Source organism: Arvicanthis niloticus, chromosome 25 (assembly GCF_011762505.2).
Source record: "Arvicanthis niloticus isolate mArvNil1 chromosome 25, mArvNil1.pat.X, whole genome shotgun sequence".
In the NCBI taxonomy this organism is placed as follows: domain Eukaryota; kingdom Metazoa; phylum Chordata; class Mammalia; order Rodentia; family Muridae; genus Arvicanthis; species Arvicanthis niloticus.
The window spans coordinates 8,931,983-8,948,393 of record NC_133433.1 but is presented as its reverse complement, the minus strand read 5'-3'; the positions used below and the strand labels follow the sequence as shown (position 1 = coordinate 8,948,393).

General features: G+C 41.3%; 1 protein-coding gene across 1 annotated transcript in view; it reads left to right on the top strand.

Moving 5' to 3' along the window:
- Positions 1 to 1,115: 1,115 nt before the first annotated feature.
- The window catches only part of Gpr63 (G protein-coupled receptor 63), a 44,041-nt gene continuing 28,745 nt past the window's right edge, over positions 1,116 to 16,411 (top strand). Inside the window, exon 1 of the mRNA XM_076924063.1 lies at positions 1,116 to 1,273. The gene's annotated coding sequence lies outside the window, so the exon portion shown is untranslated. The remainder of the gene's footprint in view (positions 1,274 to 16,411) is intronic.

Here is a 16,411-nt window from a genome sequence, read left to right as displayed (position 1 = left end):
CTGCAAGCAGTTCTGTACTCCACAGTGGGCTGAGAGTAAGAACCAAGCTGGCTGAAGCCAGGGCTAAAAGGTACAAGCTCCTCTGAATTAGAAAATGTCACTCACACCTTCAGAGTCCTTTGCTGGGCCTGAAGGTTTGGAGCCCAGGCTGGATCATAACCTCTAATTGCCTAATTTCTTCCTTCCCACTTCTGCCAGAGTAGCCCCACAGGCCTGAGAAGCAAGGATTGAAGCCAACAGACAGAAGACCAGCTATAGATGAATGGTCCCTCGTGCTCGTCTCCTGTGGATTCAGGGCAACTGCTTGGTGCTCTGAGCCTCCTGGGCCCTCTGCTCTGCCACCACAAATCTTGACGATGGTTAGGAAAACAGTATCATTTATCACGTGGAGCCAACATTTCAAGGGCACATTACTGAGATTTGATGGTGCTATCTTTTCATTAAGGTCTTCCTGAATCCAGTTTGGTGATCATGAATGCGGTGGTTCTAGCCATCCAGTTGGAGGCCACCTGGTAAGTGACTATTGGAAAGAACAGAACATGCGTGAAAGCAAGGCATGTCTGCTACTATACTTCAAGACTCCTTTAGGGGTCCAAGTAGGGGTCCAGCTGGTATTCAATTTGAAGCGCTCCGGATGAGACCCTCACCACAGTGTGGGAAATGAAGAACCACCCGGGAGGCTGCACAATCAGCGGAGGTAAGCACAGTTCCATTGGGCACCGATTTTTAGCTCAATGGCAAGTGTGGCGCAGAGATGGGGTGTTAAGGTCAAGACCTTAACAGGGGTGTGGACAGTTCAAGCAAAAGTGAGGTTTCCTGGGCTAGCCAGCAGCAGCTAAGCATCCTTGGTGTAGGGTCTGAGCACTTAACTCCCTTAGATCGTTTTTTTGCCCAGGTGCGTGGGGTGGGATGACCTGGGGACCTGGAGCGGGAGGAGTCTGAGTTTAGACTGCGGAAGACTCCTGGGATCTTGTCTACGCTGCCCCCTCCCCCTTTCCTTGCCTCCACCCCACTCCTCTCTTCTTCCTTACCTCGCGGCCTAACCAGCAGCGGGCGCCTTTAAGAGCGAGCGCTGGTTAACCGGGGGCGGGAGCCATCGGCAGCCGGCAAGGCGGAGGCACTGCCGGGCGATGCCCCGACTCTCCGCCGCCGCCTCGGCCTCCTCCTGCGCCGGGGGCTCGGAGCTGCGGAGCTGCGGTGAGATGTCTGCAAAGTTCCGGGAGGCAGCGGCCGCCAACTCCCCGCTGTCCCGCCGCGGCGCCTTTTGTGCGAGGTGTGAGCGCGTCCCGGGCAGGCGAGCGCATCCTGGGCGGGCGGGCGGGAGGGTTGGTGGCGCGGAGCGCAGCTCTCCCGGTTCCCCGCCGCAGGAAGCGGCTGGCTCGGCAGCCGGTAGCCGGGAGGGTTCCCCGCGCGTCCGCGGCTTCCCGGGGCCACGCGACGCCCTGCGCTGCTTCGGGGCCTCCTTGATCCCCGGCGCTCCAGCCGGAGCCCCGCGGAGCAGAGCCTCGCGGAGGGCTGGGACCCTCGGGAACTTTCCCGCCCTGGGCTCTCCACTCTGGGCTGAGACTCGGCGTGTTCGCCCGGGTGTTTAAAAAAGCTCAGCAATGCAGCTTTATGAGAAATTAACTTCCGGGGCTGATCCAGTTTTCAAAAGTGATCATTTAGTCTTTGATGAAATATTTGGATTATCTGGAATACTTAGGGAACACAAGCTTTCGCGTTAGAATGCGCCCCCCTCCCCCCCCCGCCCCAGTGAGGTAGGGGTAAGGTTTAGCAGCATCCTTTTAAAACAGGATTTTCTTTGTTTAATGACAAGTTTGCTTTTCATCAGGTCCTAGATTAAGAATGCTCCAACTTCTTAAGGATTTTAGAATATTTCTAAGAATGGTAAACAATATCTGGTTTATTGCATAATATGACTTTACTTCAGACAGTTTTACCCACGGAGGAGGTAAGTAATCATTTGATAAAGCCTAACAGAAAGTTCATCTACTGCACGGACAGTCTTTCTCCATGTGTCCCATATGTGCAGGAAGCGCCACATGCTCACCTTCCTGGCCTCTGTTCATGTATTCTGTGTTCTCCAGGTGATGTGGTCTTCTGATGTGAGCTGCAAATCAGAAGTGCTGACAAAGAGTTCTGTCCTGTATTACACCGTTTCACATAGCCCACATTTTAGTGACACGATTGATTGTATCATTTAGTTCACTTGCAACAATTATAATCAAACTAAATTAAATCCTGAAGTGTTCAGAGTAAGTTGTTAGGCATATATTTCATATATGTGGAAGAAAGACACTTGCTACTCAAATAGTCAGGATAACTAAGGAAATACCTCATCTGTACCATGGAAATTTTGAAGTAATAAAAACAGCCACTAATACTGTAAAAATGAAAAGAAATAAAATTTTGTTACTTTCTTGTTACATAAATGTGTATATATATATATATATATATATATATATATATATATATATATATACACATGCATACACACACATCAGAACTGATGATTAAAACAACTCTAAGCATTTTCTCCAATTCTTGGAGAAGAATTTGGTCAGAAGTCTCATACTTAAAACCCTAACTCTGGTTGCAATTGGCCCTTAAGTTGGTTGTACTTCTGGCAAGTTGGTAAGAGTTTAATGCTCTAAAGGTGGTTGTGACTGAGTTCTGATCAGTGTGACTTCTTTGAAATCATATAGGTACACTTGACTTGGGACATATATTGTATGGGGATTCTTTTTGAGACCCTTTCTCAGTACTGATGTGTATCCATAGGGATTTATGTAGGTGTGATGATGTCACACATGTCATGTTTCTGTCTGTCATGTATCTCTGTCACCTGTCACAGGGAAATCATTCAGGGACACAATGATGCATGCTCACTAAGAAGAGCAGATCTAAACGGTTAGAAGCTAAAAGTTATTCTTGGTAGGGTTTGTTATCTTTGAACATTTTAGTTAAAGGATACTGCTTTCTAACAAACACTTTAACTCTCAGAAAGCTTGGACTAGCATGGCATCTACTAAAGATCTTAAACACACATTTATCCATCAAAGCAATCCTACCGCTGGGTGATCGAATCAGGCCTTTTCCTCAGCTTCAAAAAATTTTACCATTAGTGGGTGAATGTTTGTAGAGACATTCTCTCTACAAAGATAGTTTCTTGTGTGGGTGCTTGTGTGTCTCTGTGTGTAAACTTAGTTTTTCAGCACACCAGAAATGACCTCTGCTGATTCTTCTCCAGTTTACAACTTAGAAAGCTGACCTCAGTAGCAAACTTAGAAGAAGTTCTTTGTTCCCCTCTGTGAAAACTCTTTAGTGTTGATGGTCTTTGTGGTCTAATTTGAGAATGGCTCATTGATGGTTCAGTCAACAGTACCCAGAATGCAGTGCTGCAGTTACTATTGAGGGTAACAGTCTTCTTCTTTTGGAATATTTCTCAGTCACTTTCCACAGCAGATGCTGAGGCATTTCAGTGTCTACACAAACCTTATAGATGAAGTCAGGAGCCCAATAGAGTGTTTTTTAATTTTTGCTTTAATTTGCTAGCTATTTGGGAAATATGTTTGCAATTTGCTTTTGCTACAAATGCTCTTTACGTTTATAATGGTGGTCTTCGTCATAACCTTCCTCCTCTGTTTTTGACAACCAAGATTAGGGTGAGTTCTTACTGTTCTCTTGAAATACATTAAGAAGTTTCTCAAAGTTTACATTATGTCTCTTTAACTTTAAAAAAAAATCACATTTGAAATGTTTAACTAGGACTATTAAATGTTTAATAGTCTTTTTTTTTTTTTTTTTTTTTTTTTTGAAGCTGGTGGGATTTTTGTCAGTTGGTTTGAATTACTTGGGAAATTTCTGTGTAAGGTCGGATGTGTCTTATAATTTGAACTGGATGACGAACAAAATCAGTACTCTTGTAACCACAAAACATGGAGAACATTCCACATAATTTGCAGTGTGGGCAGCCCAGCATGCTTTGGTGTTTAGTTGGCTTGAGGCAGCAAGCCCTGCTTGTTAAAAATGGTTTCTCAAGTTGACGACAAGCTGTTTCTGTCTTGGAGCTTGGCACATAGGATAAAGTGCCTTTGCCTCTACACTAATAGATATGGACAAAACTGGGAAATATAATTTGTGTGCATTTCTGTTTGTATGACAGAAGGTTTAGTACTTTAAAGAATGAAACTCTAGTGCACTGGAAAGTTCATTCATGATCCCTGTAAATGGAAGGAGCCTCTAGGTGGGATTTTAATTCAGCTCAGAGATTTTGAGGATAAATGTGGTGCATTTGCAGTTAAGAGAGTTAACTACTGGTCACCTATTGAAGTTAATAATAACATTATTGTTTTCAGTATTTCATTTCATAAATAATGCAAAAGAAATTATGCCCTTCTAGGCCCAACTGAGATTAAGAAGGTACCCAGTCAGATCCCCAGTCAGATCCCGTATCAATCACCTAACCTACATGCTGATTGGCACTTAGGTAATTTCTAGTTGAAATCCTCATTATTTATTCATGTATTTTAGATATCATTTGGAGAGTTTTGGCCAAAGCTTCTTGGTTAACTTTTTTCATTTGTCCAGATGAGCTCAGTCTGTAGGAAGGACTGGGAGGAATCTGCCTTGGGGAGATGTAGGAAAGATGGACATCATTCTGCATTGTAGTGCTTACCTTCCAAAGGGAGACATCTTGTCCTACTTACAGAAAAAAAATATATAATATAGACATTTTATAGAAAGAGCATTAGTAGGGGTTTTAAAATGCCCGAAGTTTGGATGAGAATTAGCGTTTTTGACTGGAAATTACCTAAGAATCAAGTAATTTGTTTGCTGAATTTTCGGTTCTGCATCTAGGCTGAAGGTGTGTGCTGCAAGTTCTTTGTTCTCTGCTGGTCTAGGAAGGATGCTGGGTACAAAGGGGAATCAGGTAGGAAAGGTCCTGTGATCGGCCCCCTCCCTTCCAGAGGGAAGTGTTTCAGTACTATCTCTATTCAGGACTGTCTTAACATTGATTTTACTCAGTCGCTTTTCATCCTGGTGGCAAGGGATGGGTTCTTGCTCCATTTTGATTAACCCCACACAAACTTAGACAATCTAAAGTTTCAGTGTCGAACGCTAGCAAGAGTGCATTCCTGATTTTTTTCAGCTCATCGCCTCTCAGTACTTGTTACCTTCCTTGCATTGTCTTTTTCTTCCATGATACGTTTATTACCAGTTTGCAACTAAAGGGTTTTTTCATCAAAGCATATTAAGGCTTTGGGTCCCTGTTCTTTATTCTCACATGGTAATAGTTTTTCTCATCATAGAAATGACATGTGTTTAATATATAAAAGCCTATCCAGATAAGCAAAAAAAAAAAAAAAAAAAAAAAAAAGAACTGTACTGAGAGATAATTACTGATAGCACTTTATTGTATGTTTCATATGCACATAGAAAATATTTTACTTTCTGACTTTATGTACCGCTCTGTAGCCACTTTCCAGGTCATGAAATGACATGCGACATTGATGTGTTGAATGGTGTTTCCTACGGATACATTATGAGTTATTGCACGTATGTCATAATAAATGACAGGGTGCTGTCACTGTTGGTGCTGCCCCAGCTTCTTCTACCTCCTCCTCTCTTTCATTCTTCTTCCTCCTCCCCTTCTCCTCCTTTTTCTCCTCCTCTTTTTTTCTCCTCCTCTTTTTCCTCCTCCTCCTCTGCTACTGTGGGGCAGGGAGAATTTTTTTTATAACCCAATTTTTATACTCGTTGGAGGCTATTTACACTGAGTAATATCCTAACTGCAGAGTTTTGTGGGAGAAATAAGGACATTGACCTGAAGATACTTTTTAATTCCTAATGGGAAAGTCTGGTCACCCCTTAGCATCTCTTTCTTCTTCCTCTATAGGTTCTGCTTTTCTTCATATAGAAGCCCCAGGTCAGAATTTTAAGACTGTTCTTTTCTCTAAATGAAATAATCCCAGATGTTCACAAAGATTTAGCCTTAATCCCAGATTGTCCATTAGTGTTCAGTTACAGCTTTAAAATGCTATTTGCATTGAAGGAAATACATCAGTCGACCATGTGTGGCGAGAGCATTACTTCTTTGCAACTGCAGTCTTCTTTATTCATGCTTGTCCTCTGGTCCATGCACTGTGAGGCATATATAACTGCTCTGGGATTGAATGAATATTGCTTATTATGTAGTCATGTTTAAAACTTACAGATGTTTTTTGTCACCTATGATACCAGCTCTTATACCCTTAACCTTAATAAATTTGTAAGGTTTAAATGTACAGAACTTAGCTTTGAGTTACATCTGCATATGTGGGTCCGTATTTTATCCATATGCTTGTATTGATCTTTCATTCCCTTTCATTCCTCTGTCAGTAATATAAAATGATTTCTTAGCCAGAAGTTATCTTTGAAACCAGATACGTGTCATGCTGATTATCTTTATAATGTGGTTATTTCAGTAACAGAACAAGAGACACAAAATGGGCATTGACAGGAAAAGAACATGTGTGAGGCTCCCTCATGCTCACAACTGAAGTTATCTTTAACCATCTAACATGACTTTCCCTCCCTCCCTCCCTTTCTCCCTCCCTCCTTTCTTCTCTCTCTGTCTCTGTCTCTGTCTCTGTCTCTGTCTCTGTCTCTGTCTCTGTCTCTCTCTCTCTCTCTCTCCCAGTTTCCCCCACACCCCAACCTCCCAACCCAGAAGAGGGGCTTATTTCTTTGTCTAAGTCAAGCTTAGTTCACTGTTTTCTTCCAAGCTGCTGTTTTACTCTGACTTTATACTTGAAATCAAGTTTTTCTCTTAGCTGAATATCATTTCTCTCTTTTTCTTTAATAACACACACACACACACACACACACACACACACACAAACCCAAACTGTGTTTGTATTAGATTGTATTTTGTTGCTGGGACATAGACCTAATACAAATGGCCGAGCGTTAGAAAGCTTTATTTTGCTCATCATGTCAGGAGACGTAGTCTAAGGTCACCTGCCTCTCTTTCTTTGGGACTAAAGTGAAGGTCATCTCATGGTGTAATGAGCCTATTCAGGAAGAAGTAGGATTTACCTCATGAAAGTCAGGAAGCAAAGAGGCAGAGACCAGCAAAAAGATATAGTCTCCAAGGACATTGTCCCAGTGACCTACTTCTCCCAACTAGGTCTCATCTGCAGTTTTCAGTACCCCCAGTAAAGTCATAAAGATGTGACCACACCAGCTGTTTTTCCCACTGATTTGGTGCTAGGTCTTAAGATCCGATAAGATCCACTAGTCTCTGAGTGATCCACGAGCTAGTGACAAACCTGTAACATGTGGATGTTGGGGTCAATGTCTCTGTATGTTGGCATGGATGTAATAGACATGCACAGATTGAACAGGTACGTTTCTTTTCATGAGGAGGCTCAGCATTTATGGGAAAGTGCAGAACACCTTGTAAACAATTTTACTACTGCTTCATCCTAAAAATAGTTGATTCATTATTTTTTGTTTAAGTGGGGGCTTTTGAAGAGTTGAATTATGTCCTTCCAAATGTATAAATGGAAGGCCTAAGTCCCAGTATCTGGAGATTGTGTCTATAATGGGGTAATTCAGGCTAAATGAACTTTATTGGTAGCCCTGATCTAGTAAGACCAGATACAGAGATTTCCCTTTCTCTCTGAATGTTTGAGAGGAAAGGCCACATGAAAGTGCTTTGCTGAGGGACTCATGAAGGTTGAACAAGTTAGGAAAGAACCAATTCTGATGCTATTTTGATCTTGGACTTTAGCTTCCAGAGTGAAGAAATGTGAGAAATTTTTCTATTGTTTAACCCACTGACACTGTATTTTTAATGAGTTCTAACCTTCCTTATCAAAATTACAAATTCCTCAGAGCAATGCATGTAATCCTACCTCCAGTTTATTTCTTGTTAATGCCTTAGTTAGCTTTTTTTCTTCTAAAATGATCTTTTTGGTGTCGCATCCAACACTTACATGTAGTTGTGTGTTATGACTGTACTTACTTACCTTCCTTGTATAGCTGGTCTTCTGTCTGGGGAATTTTCTCTGCCTGACAAATATCCTTACTTGTCCTTTGCTGAGTGAGTGTGTGGGGAGAGTTTGTTTATAATAATGATTTTAATTACCTTCTTTCTTGACGAGAGATCCCTTGGGTATTAAATTCCTTTTTGGTAGATTACTTATAGCATATTACAAAGTATGATTCCATTATCTTTGGCATTTTATTATTGCTCCAGAGAATTAAGTATCCAAGCCCATTTTGCTTCGGTTGTCAGGGAAATAGTTCTTCTAAGATCTTTTACAGACATTCTCTCTACAAAGATAGTTTCTTGTGTGGGTGCTTGTGTGTCTCTGTGTGTGCACATGTATGTTACAAACTTTAATCTGTTGTTTCTGAGTGGGAATTAAAACAAACACTCATCCTGTTAGGCATCAGATTGACTCTATTTGAACATTAGAATTTTTGGTAATTCTGAAACCTTCCATTGATTACCTTATAAATATTTTTTTAATGATCATCTTACCTTCCCGTTGCAAGCTTATTAGTTATATATATATATATATATATATATATATATATATATATATATATATATAGTCTCATCTCTTGTACCTCTTCTCATTCACTTCTCACTCACATACAGCTTGTCATGGCATTCAGGAAGCTGTCCATTCCAAGGTAGAGCTAATTCACTTCAGTAACAAGCCATTTTGTTGACAGCGTTAATATCAGGCATATTTCATTTCTACGTGAGTGTTTGGTACTGTCCCAATCTGCTCAGTATAGTCCCTTACTGTTTAATGTATTCCTAGTTGAATAGTTTCTGTACCTGAAGTCTTTGTGGTTTGTGTTTAGCTTCTTTTCTGTTTCTGTGATAGAGCACTCGTCGCAACAGCAGTCAATGGCAAGAAGAAAGGGATTCATTTGTTTAGCTTCCTGATCACAGTCCATCACTGAAGGAGTCAGAGAAGGGACTCAAGCAGGAACTGAAACAGAACTCAGGTGGAACCCTGCTTGGGTGCTTGTGTGCTGAGGCTCAGCTGGCTTTTATATAGTCCAGGATTTCCTTCCTAGGGATGGAGATACCCACCATAGGCTATGACATCCACATCAATTAGTCATCAAGGAACTCTCCTGCAGACCGTTCCATAAGGCAATACGATACAAACTTTCCCCTCAGATGACTTCAGGCTCTATCAAGTTGACATTTAAAGTTAATCAGGATGACATGTCCCTTCTTTGTGTTTGCTCTCTACTGAGCTCATTGCTTTGGTTCATGATATGACATCTGAGGTCAGCTTGGGTCCCCATGTGAACACACACATGCACGTGCTCCTGAACACATAGGCACCTAACCCACAAGAATGCCCACATGTACACATATAAATACGAAATAAATAAAACGTCCTTTTTTCATGAGCGTGAGTTGGGCTCTCTCAGAGTTTCTTCTTAAAAATTATTTGTTTTATTTGACATGTATAGGTGTTTTACCTGTATCTGTGTACCATGTGTGTCCTGTGTCTTTGGAGGTCTGAAGAGGGCATTGAATCCTGGGGGACTGGGGTTACAAACAATTGGAAGGCATCATGTATTAGGAGTCCTTGGGAGAACAGCCCGTGCTCATTATGGCTGGGTCATGTCTCTGGCTCATTTGGCCTTCTGTAGCTGGTTTATATGTCCCTGCTCTCTTTGTCTCTCAGGCATAGCTATCATGCTTTTCTTTCCTGTCCCATGTGGTGCTACACTCAAGGGCCACTTGACATGCCAGAGTCTTTGAATCACTTCCAGAACCGTGACCCAAATAAATTCTCTTCATAAATTATTTTATTTATTTATTTATTTATTTATTTTTTGGTTTTTTTCAAGACAGGGTTTCTCTGTGTAGCCCTGGCTGTCCTGGAACTCACTCTGTAGATCAGGCTGGCCTCGAACTCAGAAATCCGCCTGCCTCTGCCTCCCAAGTGCTGGGATTAAAGGTGTGCGCCACCACCGCCCGGCTTCTCTTCATAAATTATTAATCTCAGGTACTCTATTCTATCCTATCAAACCAAAATGGACTAAGCCAAACATACTAAGATTTTTTTCTTTTACCCTATACAATAATGTGGGTACCACTTTTGTTATGAATAGACAAACAGAAAGAGGCTAAAGACCTTAGCCTATATGTTACCTAATACAACACAATAAAAGCAAGCACCGTGGTGAAACAGAGATGGTTAATAAGAGCTGGAGAGATGGCCCAGCAGCTAAGACCATGTACTTACTGCTTTTGCAGAGGACCTGGCTTTCAGCACATGGCAGGAGGCTCACAACCACCTGCTATTCCAACTCCAGGGATGTCCAATGCCCCTGGCACCTGCATTCATGTGCACATATCCCTACACAAGTATACATAACTTGAGAATAATGCCAATGACTGTTTTAAGGTAATATGAGATGGGCTATTGGCTTGCTTCCTTTCGGTCACTATTCCATTCACTAGTGATTAGCATGGCTGCCCGTCACTGCGTACAGAGAGTAGAGCTTTTACTCTCTTGTGCTCTTTTGTCCTCTTCTATTATTTTTATTCTCTTATTTATTACATCCCAACCACAGTTTCTCCTTCCTATTCTCTCTTCAGTCTCTCCCCTAAAACTCCCCTCTCTCCCACATCCACACCCCCTTCACCTCCCCTCAGAAAAGAGCAGGCCTCTCAGGGACATCAACCAAACATGGTCTAACAATCTGCAGTAAGACCAGGCACATACGATCATGTCAAGGCTGGACGAGGCAACCCAGTACGAGGAACAGAGTCTCACAAGCAGGAGGGTACCTGCTCCCACTGTTAGGATTTTCACAAGAACACCAAGCTATTCAGCCATAACATAGATGCAGAGGACCTGGGTCAGACTCCTACAGGATCCCATGAGTCCCAGTCAGTTGGCTCTGTGGACCATGTTCTCTTGGTTTGTCTCTGATGCCTCTGGTTCCACTCCTTCCTCCCTCTTCTCCACAGGACTCCCCTAGCTCCCACCTCGTGCTTGGCTGTGGCACTCAGCATCTGCTCCCATCGGCTTCTGGATGAAGTCTCTCTAGTCTCTTTGACAATTTTGCAGGCAGGACAAACTGTAAGTCAAAGGTTTTGTGGCTCGGTTGATGTCCCAATCCCCCCCAACTTGAGGCCTTGCAAGGTCACAAAAGAGGACCGATTCAGGCATTGTGCCCTCTGTTACTAAGAGTCTTTGCTAGGGTTACTCTCATAGATTATGCTGTGCTCTCTTAGGAAATAATTTGTTCCTGCATTTTTAGCATTAATATATATATATATTTTAATCCCAGTTCTCTTTACATAAAAAAGCACCAGAGTAAAATTTCTCACTAATATAGAACTAGTTTAGTTAAGTTTAAGATTTCATTTTAAATTATAATTTCACTCTGCGTACACTGGGGTTCCAGGAAAACGGGTCTCTCTGGCAGGGAATGGAAAGGTACTTGTCTCCAGGGCTGCACTCGAGATCACTTTAGCGCAAAGAAAGGGTCAGTCTCCTTTGTATCTAATTTAAATGGAGATGTGGTCATTCAATAAATGATATCTTTTTCTAAAACTCCATTTAATTTCTTTTGTCTTTTTCCTATTCAATTTTCTGCATAACAGAAACCATGAATATAAAGAGAATGTTCATGTTTATTTTATTAGCCTTTAGACAAATTCTAACGTGGGCCACACTGCTACAAAGGTTCTTGCCAGTATTGAGTATAAACTGAGTGCATGTAAACATATACACCACTTTGTAGCATCAATTACTCTTATAGGTTGTTCTGCTGGAAGAATCACTTGAAAAGGGCATGAGTAAGATATAATATAGCTTCATAAGCTCCACACAGGCGCAGTGGTGTTTATAGTGCTATTCGGTGCCTTTTCTTTCTTCTTTAGTTAAGAAGACATTCAGGAATCACAGTTCTGGCCGTTTGTGTGCACTTGACACGGGGCCAGTGAATTCCCTCTGGGCTCTGGGTCTTCAGTCTCTCCTCAGTTGCATCAGCACGTTGTGAACTTGCCCAGCCTTTGCTGGTTCTTTTGTTTGAGAGCAGCAGGGACAACACCCCTTGTGCCCATTACTGTTGGGAGCCTCAGTGACAGGCAAGTACTGGACCCCCTTAGACTTTATTCTCTTGAGATTTTTGTGACGCTTGAGATATATTTCCTTGGTGTTTAGAATTTAGCTGTTAAGTTTTTCATTTTTCAAATAGATTTGAAATGTCTTTAATGTTTTAAAATTATTTTGTCCGTGAGTGCAGGCGTGGAGTTGAGATGGCAGCCCTAGGTGGTTAGTGTCTCTTGCCACCTGCTGAAGCATGTCATTCTCGGCTTGACTTTTTTTTTTTTTAAGTTGAAAATGACTATTGCAGATTTCCTTTTAACAGGTTTCTTCTCTGCTAAAGTATTTCTCTTGACACTGAGCAGGATTCATGGACTATGGAATATTTTGGAAAGCATGTGGAATACTTTGAATTTACAGTGACCCTGTAAGTCATAGTGGCCATTCTTATTGGACCAGTCCTACTGGGTTACTTTATGCACAGTAATCCTTATTGAACGGCAGAATTTAGAAACAGAAGAAATGTGTTCTTAGAGGAGATAATTTTATAAATGAATTTGACCTTGTGGCAGAAGTTAGTGTAGAGAATCTTTCAGCTAGTAGGATTCTAAGAAACACAAAATATTCTTGTATCTAAAATTATTTGTTAACAATTCGGGCTGAAGAGATGGCTCAGCAGTTAAGAGGAGGTAGTGAGTTCAATTTGCAGCAACCACATGGTGGCTTACAACCTTCTATAATGGGATCTGTTGCCCTCTTCTGGCACACAGGTGTCCATACAGATAGAGTACTCATGTACATTAAAAAAAAAAAAAAAAAATGAAAACAGAAAATAGAAAAAGAAATTTTGGTCAGGATCCATATTTATTTTTTAAATTTTATTTAATTGTAGTGTGGTTTTTATTTTTTTTCCTTTTATTATTTATAACCCCCTCTCTTTCTAGTCCTTCCCTACCAAAAAAAGAATATATAATCTATACCTTTGAAACAAAAGTATACTCCTGTTCAGTATGTGAATTTTTCCTGGAAGTATGAGATTTAGCGATTGTCATGACAGAGTAAATGATGAATTATGTTTCCTCTCTTTGCAACCTTGGAGCAGCCTGGCGTTTGTAGTATGTGAAGCATAGTGGAGCCCAGAAATTATTGGTTTTTTTTTTTTTTTTTTTTTTTTTTTTTTGTGAGTTTCCTCACTAGACTTTCAAGTTCCTTAAGCTCAGGAAATTCCTGTTTGGTTCCTTCTCAAACGTGGAACAGACACTGCACACAAATTGGATGTCACAGCCTGAAACTCTGAAGTCCCAAATGCTCCAAAATCCAAATATTTTTCAAGATCTCTCATGCTCAAAAGTTTTAGATTGCAGAACATTTCTAATTTCAGATTTCAAAATCATCCAAATTCTAAAATGTTGCCAAATGTGGAACCCTTTGATCCGACATGTTTTGGATAGATGATAATCTATACTTTTGATACAGAGAGAAGGAAGGAAGAGAGGGAGGGAGCGAGCGAGGGGGGAAGGGATCTTAATGAAGTAAGTAAATTGGAAAGTGTGTGTTAAAGGACTATGTCGTATTCAAAAGATTGGGTATTGGGGCACAGTAAGTGAGGAAAGGTAATTTTTATTGATATACAGTAATATTGTTGGCACTTGTATTTTTGTCTCATAACTATTTCGAATATTAAAGCCAAAGTTGTCTTTTGTGAAGCTTGAGCTGTGAGTATTTTAGATATGACCTTAAACCATTCAAATCTTGTCGAGCTTGCTAGAGTTATTTTGAGAAATGGCAGTGACTGGAGGTCAGAACAGACTCGCCCCATTCCGCGATGAGTCCCTGCTGGTCGCCAGCCCAGTGTTGCAGTGACACATAGAGCCCTGTGATCTTTAGTTCTGTGCTTCTCTTCCCACATGACTTTTCTAGCTTCCTGCTCAGGAAAAAAGACTGCTAATTTCATATTTCCCTCTGTGTTCATCATTGAAATTCCCATGATACTGAGTTATATTTACACAACATAGGATCAGGGAGCCAAAGGTCTATTCTTTTTTTTTTTTTTTTTTTTTCTTTTACATATGATCTGTATATATTTAATTGAATTACTTTTGCCTTCAGTAGCTTTTTCATTATTTCTTTATTCACTTTATAGTCCTATCAAAGTGCTCCCTTCCCCTGTGAGTCCTACCCTCAGAAACCTCTCTGCTCATAACCCCCTCCTCTTCTCTAAGGAAGAGGAGTTCCCCCTTGGTTACCATCTCACCCTGGGATGTCAAGTCAAAGCAGGTCTCAGTACATTGTCTTCCACAGAGGTCCAACCAGGTAGTCCAGCTAGAGGAAGAGGATCCTGTTTTTGTTTTTTTTGTTTTTTTTTTTTTAAATAACCAACTGTTACCTGCAAGGTTTGTGGTTATTTGAGGTCTCTGATGATGTGAAGGTCTTCAGAGGACCCGCCATGAAGTTTCTATTATATCACGTGAGAAGATATGCTTGGGTGATTGGGGTGGGGTGGGATGGTGAAGCTGTGTATGTAGGGGTCCACCAAACTGTCTGCATTATCAAGAGGCTGTGCTTGAACTATCTCAGAGGTACTGTCTGGGTTTGAAGTAGGAAAAAGACACCACGGTGTGTGCAGTATTTCCCTACCTTTGTCTTACCTTTCTCTTTCTCTGTGTGTATAAGTTCATGTAGATATGTATGCAGGTGGATGTGTGTATTTGTGGCTGAGCCATGAACTCCAGGAGTGTGTTGGTCTTCACCACACACCTCCAGCAAAGGGGTTAGAGAATGCACCTCCTTTATTGGCTTTTTATGTGGGCACTGCAAGTATAAACTCAGGTCCTGCAGCAGGTACTTTACAAACTGTACTCCCTCCCCAGCCCTATTTGACTTTAGAATATAGCATGCCATATATCGGTGTCAGTTGTCAATCTCCTGGTCCAGTGCCTAAACCCGATTGATGGCCTGAGACATATTTGTTGGCTTGATATGAGCTCTCAGGAAGGGCCAGTCAGAAACAAAATGTGATGTTACGAAAAACAAGTAAGTAATTTTGCAGTCTCATGTGGGGAGATAGGAAAATACTAGGTACCTTTGTGGTAGGATGTTTCTAGAAAATCTAGTAGGGAACATAGAGGCTTTCTTTGAAGCAATTAAAAGACAAAGAAAGAGCAACCTGTGTTATGGTGGTATGAAGATCATCGGAGTTCATTCTGCAGAGTTTCTATTACACCGTGTCGGAAGAATTGGAAGATGCACCTTTCAGTGGTGGTGAGGAGGGATGAAAGGATAGGGAGTCTACCTGACCTTTTATTTGGAAAGGAATTACTGAGAGTTGCTATTTATGGCATTATAGGAGGTTAGGGAATGAAAAACAAAGGTATGGTGTCACAATCGCAGTGTAGTATAGAAGCCTGTGTGAACATTCAGAACTGTATAGCGTGGTTTATTGTGGCTATGTTTCTTTGCTTATAGTATTTTTTGAGTATATTTGAGGTTTGTGTATAGCTCAGCACACGTACACTTTATTTCTTTCTGTTGTTAACCGCCTTCCATTGTATAGCTGTAACTGCAATGCCTGTTGTTTATCCATGCATCAGTCGATTGGCCATAAGATCTGGCTGTAAGGTATTTTCTAAATCATTGATTGATGGGGAAGGACCCAGCTGATTGTAGGTGGTGCCATCCCTGGGCTCGTGGTCCTGGGTTCTTATATGGAAGCAGAATGAGCAGGCCATGTAGAATAAGCCCAGTAAGTAGCAGCCCTCTGTGGCCTCTGTATCAGCTCTTGTCTCCAGGTTCCTGCCCTGTTTGAGTTTCTGTTCTGGCTTCCTTCAGTGATGAACTGTAATATGGAAGTATAAACCAAATAATCTTTCCTTCCCAACTTGCTTTTGGCCATTGTGTTTTGTCACAGCAATAGACACCTTAACTAAGACAAGTTGGTACCTGGATTGTTAGGTCTTGCTGCAACAGACCTGACCGTGTTTTGGGGAAGAATTGTGGAAGGACTTTGGAACTTTGTGCAACTGGGTGTTCAGTACTTGATGAGCTGTTCTAAAGGAGCTTGTGAGACGGGATTGCTGAAGTCAGTGCAGAAGACGGAGGCTTGACTTGCAAAGTTTCAGAGGGAAGTTTAAGATTCTATTTGTCACTCTGAATTAAGATTCTGTGGTTCTGGTTAGCTGTAAAATGTGGTTCTGGGCTGAAGAATCAGATATGATTTATAAGGCCCTAGAACTACTAAATTGAAACTTTTTTTTTTTTTATTGGAATACTTACTCATTGCTGGTCAGCTAGAGCTGAGAAATGACTGGTAATTAAAAAGAGAC